This window comes from Mandrillus leucophaeus, unplaced genomic scaffold (assembly GCF_000951045.1).
Source record: "Mandrillus leucophaeus isolate KB7577 unplaced genomic scaffold, Mleu.le_1.0 Scaffold813, whole genome shotgun sequence".
Lineage (NCBI taxonomy): Eukaryota > Metazoa > Chordata > Mammalia > Primates > Cercopithecidae > Mandrillus > Mandrillus leucophaeus.
In genome coordinates, this window is record NW_012108842.1 from 648647 (window position 1) to 655637 (window position 6991).

A 6991-nucleotide genomic window follows, 5' to 3' on the forward strand; every position below is an offset into this window, starting at 1 on the left:
ATAGCTTGGAAAAATTAAAAGCTAGGCCTCTTGGATCAAATGGCCAAATTGTGATTTACACACACACACAAAAAAAAGATAAAACAATGTTCATGCTGGAAATTAGAAGTGTTACTCCAGTGAATGCCCAAATGGAAAAAAAAAAAAAAAAAAAAAGGAAAACCGCATTATCATTGATGTGAAGACATTTTAATCTGGATATATCAAACCAGCCACAATCATAACTTAAGTCTCGCCCTAATCCAGTGCAAGAGCCTACCTCTTTTTGATCTTTGAAGGCTGAAATAAATGAGGAAGCCACAGAGAAAAATTTGGAAAGCGAGCAGACATTGGCTCATGAGGCTGAGGAAGAAAAAAAAAAAAAACTATCTCTATAACAAAGAAGTACAAAGTAAAATAGCAAGTGCCAATGTAGAAGCTGAAGAAAATTATCTAAGCAACCTAGCTAAGATCATTTATGATCGTGATTACACTAAACAACAGAATTTGAATGTTGAACAAGCAGTCCTTTACTGAAAAAATATATCATCTGAGACTTTAATAGCTAAAGATGGGAAGTCAATGCCTGGCTTTAAAGTGTTAAAAGACAGGCTGACTCTTTTGTTAGTGGCTAATTCAGTTAGTGAATTTAAGTTGAAGGCAATGTTCATTTATTATTTTGAAAGTACTAGAGTCTTTGAGAATTATGCATTGAGAGCCCTTGAGAATCCGCTCTCCCTGTATACTATGAACAGAAAAACAATGCCTAGATGACAGCACATCTGTTTAAAACATGACTCATTGAATATTTTAAGCTAATTGTTGAGATCTACTCCTCAGAAGATAAAATTTATTTCACAATATTACTGTTTAATGACAATACACATGGACACCCAAAAGTTCTGATGAAAATGTACAAAGAGATTAATGTTGTTTTCATGCCCACCAACATTACATCTATTCTACAGCCTACTAATAAAGGTGTAAAGTTACTTTCAAGTTTTATCATTTAAGAAATACATTTTGTAATGCTATTGTTGTCTTAGATTGTGACTTCTGTGATTAATATGAACAGAGTAAATGGTAAACCTTCTGTAAATAATTTATCATATTAGAAACTAAAACATTTGTGATTCATAGGAACAGGTCAGCATATCAACATTAACAGGAGTTTGGAAGAACTTGATTCCAATCCTCATGATGACTTTAGGAGTTCAATACTTTGTAACCATAGATGTGTTTTCTTTCATTTCTTTCATCAATGTTTTATCACTTTTATTGTAATGATCTTATATCTTCATGGCTAAATCTATTCCTACATACTTCATTTTGGTAGCTTTGTAAATGTGATTTCTTTTTTTCACTCTTTTTTTTTTTTCATTTAGATATTGGAATACAGAAACACAACTGATTTTTTGGATGATGATTTAGTAACCTCTGCCTTTACCAGATGTGTTGATCAATTTTAAGAGCTTCTGGTGGAGGCTTTGGATTTTCTGTGTATAAAATCATGTCATATGCAGAGAAAGATAATTCGAGTTTCTCCTTTCCAGTGGATGCCCTTTACGTCTTTCTCTTGGCTAATTGCTCTGGCTAGAAACTCTAATGTTTTATTGAATAAGAGTGGTCAACGTGGACATATTTGTCTTGCTCCAGATCTTAGAGACAAAGCTTTCCAACTTTCTTTTTCTAGTGTGATGTTACCTGTGCATTTGTCATATATGGCCTTTATAAGTTTGAAGTGTTTTCTAATATACTTTATTTGTTGAAAGTTTAATGTTTTCTTCACGAAGAAATGTTAATTTTATCAAATCCTTTTTGTGCATCTACTGATAAAATTATATGTTTTTTCTTAATTCTCTTGATATAATGTATCACATTTATTGGTTTGCATATGCTTAACCTTCTCTGCATCCCTGGTATAAATCCCAGTTCATCATTGTGTATAATCTCTTTGATGTGCTCTTGGATTTGGTTGGCTAGCAGTTGTTGGGCATTTTTGCATCTATGTTCAACTGGATTATTGGTCTATAAATTTTTCCTCCCTCTCTCTCTCTCTGTCTCTCTCTCTGGCTCCTTCTTTCTGATTTTAGTATCAAGGTAATCACACTCTTGAAAAATTATTTTTAAAGCATTTACTTTAGCGTTTTAGAAAAAACACTTGAGAAAAATTGATTAATATTTTAATTATACTTTTAGTTCTGGGATACATGTGCAGTTCAGGCAGGTTTGATACATAGGTATACATGTCCCATGGTGGTTTGCTGCACCCATCAACCAGTCACCTAGATTTTAAGCCCCACATGAATTAGGTATTTGTCTTAAAGCTCCCCCTCCACTTGCCACCCACCGCGACAGGCCCCAGAGTGCTATGTACCCCTCCATGTGTCCATGTGTTCTCATTGTTCAACTTGCACTTAGCAGTGAGGACATGAAGTGTTTGGTTTTCTGTTTCTATGTTAGTTTGCTGGCAATGATGGTTTCCTACTTGGTCTATGTTCCTACAAACAACACCAACTCATTATTTCTTATAGCTGCATAGTGTTCCATGATGTATATTGCCATATTTTCTTTATCCAGTCTATCATTGAGGGGCATTTGTGTTGGTTCTAAGTCCTTGCTTTGTGAATAGTGCTGTAATAAACATATTTGTGCATGTGTCTTTACAGTAGCATGATTTATAATCCTTTGGGTAGACGCCCAGTGGTAGGATTGCTGGATCAAATGGTATTTCTAGTTCCAGATCCTTGAGAAATCGCCACATTGTCTTCCACAATGGTTGAACTAATTTGCACTCAAACCAACAGTGTAAAAGCATTCCTATTTCTCCACATCCTCTCCAGCACCAGTTGTTTCCTGAGTTTTTAATGATTGCAATCCTAACTACTGTGATAGAATTTTATCACATTCTCATTGTGATATCTCTTTGCAGTTTGCGGTATCTTATTGTGGTTTTGATTTGCATTTCTATAGTGATAATGATGAGGAGTTTTTTTTTCATACGTTTGTTGGCTGCATAAATGTCTTCTTTTGAGAAGTGTCTGTTCATATCCTTTACCCAGTTTTTGATGGGGTTGTTTTCTTTTGTCTTGTAAATTTGTTTAAGTTCTTTGTAGATTCTTGATATTAGCCCTTTGTCACATGGATAGATTGCAAAAATTTTCTCCCTGTCTGCAGGTTTCCTATTCACTGTGATAGTTTATTTTGCTGTGCAGAATCTCTTCAGTTTAATTAGATCCCATTTGTCTATTCTGGCTTTTTTTTTGCAATTGCTTTTGGTGCTTTAGTAATGAAGTATTTACCCATGCCATCGGTTTATGTTTTTAATTTTCGATTTTGATGTGAGTTCTTATTACTGCTTCAGTCTTTTTACTCATTATTTCCTTGTTCATGTTTCTATTTCTTTTAAATTCAATCTTGGATGGTTGTGTGTGTCCAAAAATTTTTCTATATCCTTTAGATTTTTTTATTTGTTGACATGAACTTGTTTATAATCATATCTTATAATCCTTTGTATATCTGTGTATCAGTTGTTATGTATCTTTTTCATCTCTCATTTTATTTATTTGAGTCATCACTTTTTGTAGTTAATGTAGCTGAAGATTTTTCAATTTTATGTATTCAATAAACCAACTTTTGTCTTGTTGATTTTTAAATATTTTAAAAATCTCTTTTATCTATTTCCACTATAATTTTGTTATATCCCTTATCTACTATTTTTTAGTTTAATTTCTGTTTTCACATTTCTTGAGGTGGTATAGGTTGCTTATTTAAGATATTTGTGCATTTTTAATGAAGACATTTATTGGTATATATTTGTTGTTTTAGAACGTATTTTTTCTATATCTTCTACGTTTTTTTATATTGTCTTTCCATTTTTATTTTTCTCATATATTTTAAAATAATTTATCTATATACCCAATGGTTGTTTATGAGCACAGTTAATTTTCATATAGTTATATATGTTCCCATATTCTTTCTTTTATTGATTTCTAGTTTTATTCCGTTGTGGAAAAAATTGACCTAATTTTGATTCAAAAAAATGTTAAGCCCTATTTTGAGCTAAAATATGGTCTATTCTAGAAGAAGTTTCATGTGCTGTTGAGAAGATTACATATTCGGCAAATGTTCAATGGAATGTTCTGTAAATGTTCATGTTACATTTATCTTACCTAGAGTGTAGTTTAACTCTGAGATTTCTTCTTTGATTTTCTGTCTGAATTATATTTTTATTGTTGTAAGTAAAGTGCTAAAGTCTTCTACTATCATATCACAGTAAATCCCTTTCTTCAGCTCTGTAAATTTTGCTTTATATATTTGGATGTTCCAGTGTTATGACCATATATATTTACAATTTTATTCTGTTGCTCTATTGTGCTCGTGGTTATTATATAATGGCCAACTTCTTATCAATCCTGACTTAAAATATCTTTTAACTAAGTATAGCTACTACTGTAATTTTTTTATTGTTTACAATGACAAGAAACAAAATTTTCTATTTCTTTCCTTTTAGTTTGTGTATGCCTTCATAGGGGAAGTGAGTTTACTGTGGGGACAATAGAGTTAAGTTTTAATTATTTATCCATTCATTCACTCTATATCTTTTACCTGGATCATTCAATCAATTTCATTCTGTAATATTATTAATAGATAAAAATTTACTACCTCCATTTTGTTAATTGTTTTCTGGGTTACTTTTTGTATATCCTTTCTCTCTCGATCTTTCTCTCTTTCTCTGTCTCTCTCTCTCTCTCTCTCTGTCTGTCTCTCTATCGCTCTTTGTGTCTTCCTTTATGGTTAAGTAATTTTCTCTAGTAGTATGTTTTGATTTCATGCCACTTTTGTGTATTGTGTCTAAGTTTGACTTCTTAGTTAATGTAAGATTTACAAAAATATTTTATTGTTAGATAGTTTAAACTGATGACAACTTTGAGCACAAAGAAAAATAAACAAAACTGTATTTTGACATAATTTTGTCTTCCACATAATGACTTTTTGATGTCTCAATTTATATATTTTGAAATTTCCATCTCTTAACCAATTGTAGTTACTACTTTCTTTAATATCTTTGTCTTTTTTCTTCATGATAAAGATATAAATGGCCTATATACCACAATTATAGCATTAGAGCATTCTGAATTTGTCTTTATAATTGCTTTTAGAAGTGCTTTTTATGCCTTCAGATGTTTTCTTATTAGATGTGAGTGTCCTTTTCTTTCCAATAAAAAATTTTTTCTTCCTATTATTTCTTATAAGATTGGTCTGGTGAATGCCTTAGCTTTTTTTTGTGTGGGAAAATGTTATCAGTCTTTCAGGTTTTAAGAATTGCTTTGGTAGGCACAGTATTTTTGTATGGCAGATTTTTTTTTCAGCACCTTAAATGTGTATATTATTGTCTTCTTGCTCACAAGTTGATTTTTTTTTTTTTTTTTTGGAAATTTGATGAAACTTGAATTAAGACATTGTTTAATATGGTACAAACTTTTTCTCATATTGCTATCACTGTTCTTTCTTTGTATTTACCTTTTAACCATTTAAATAGGATGTGCCTTTGGGAAATACTCTGTAAATTAAATTTGATTAGGGTACATGGGTACTGTCATCTTTCTCTAGATTTACAAAATGTTCCATCATTATTTTCTTAAGTATGCTTTCTAGACCTTTTTATTTCTTATCTCCTTCAAGAACTCCTATTATACAGAGGTAGTTTGCTTAATACTGTTTGGTTCTTTCCATAGGCTTACTTCACTAATTTTAATTATTTCTCTCTTTTTTGCTCTTCTGACTGGGTAATGACATATGTTTTACCTTTAGGATTGCTGATTTCTTACTCTGTTTGACCAAGTCTGCTGTTGAAGTTTTCTAATGAGTTTTTCAATTCACTTCACTTATTTTTTATCAATTGAATTTCTTTTTATTTTTAAAACATTTCCATTTCTTTGCAAAATTTATCATCTTTTTCCTGGATTATTCTCTAAAGAGTGTTTTTTTCAACTTTCTATTCATATGTGCTGTGATTTCTGAATTTTTTAAATAGGTGTGCACTGAATTTCTTATCAAAAATTTTACGGAGCATCTGAACTTTAATCCTGCACTGGAACTGAAAACCAGACTTGCAGTGATTTCTAGGTCTTGGAGAGACTTAAGCAATAACTGAAACTTAATCTCAAATGTTATACTTGTTTACAGGTCATAGAAAAGCTCCTTATGAGGACCTGAGAATTGTAAAAAATACGTGCCAAAGATTCAGACCTTCTTTTGGATTTTGGCCCCTGCAGTATTATGGTACTGGTCAAACTCTGCAGTGTGGCATTCCTGCTAATAGGAATGCCAAGCAGTTGCTGAGATCTGTGTGCCTGTCACTGTGATTAGTACTGCCGCTCTCATTTCCAATTCACCCCAGGTCATTCAACCCTCTAGCCGCTCCTAATGCCTCTCCTGGGGTAGGACAAAAATGGGCTTCCCAAAAAGAATCACAGATCCATGAAGAAACTGAACATTCCCCTCACATTTCCTACTCTGATCTTGGTAACTTCAGGTAAAGTTCTCTCACAGTGCTGTCTTCTTGGTGTGTGGAAGGGGTGTCATTATCCAAAAGAATTATTCATCTTACAGATCATGAGTTTTCCCATGTCTATGAGTCTTGGGATTTTCTTCTTCTCTTTTTTTAGCTCTGGTGAATTCAGTGTGGCTTTTTGTATTTCCATAGTTACTAGTTGTATTTTTGTGTGGGAATTAATTTGGGGGGTGTTATTTCATCATTTTACTGACATCACTCCTCAAGGAATATTTTTATGAGTTTGTAAACCATTATGATTTTAGATTTTAGAGTATCTACCAAATATTTAAAAAGCAGTATATTTATTACTTTAGTGTCCTGTATAACTATTTGGTTGGGTACTGTTTCTAGTAAATAATTACTATGTATTGAAGCCATGCGTTTCTAACACAAACTTTCTTGTAGAGATGGAAGTATATGGCAGAATATAGGGACAATATAACTATACATATG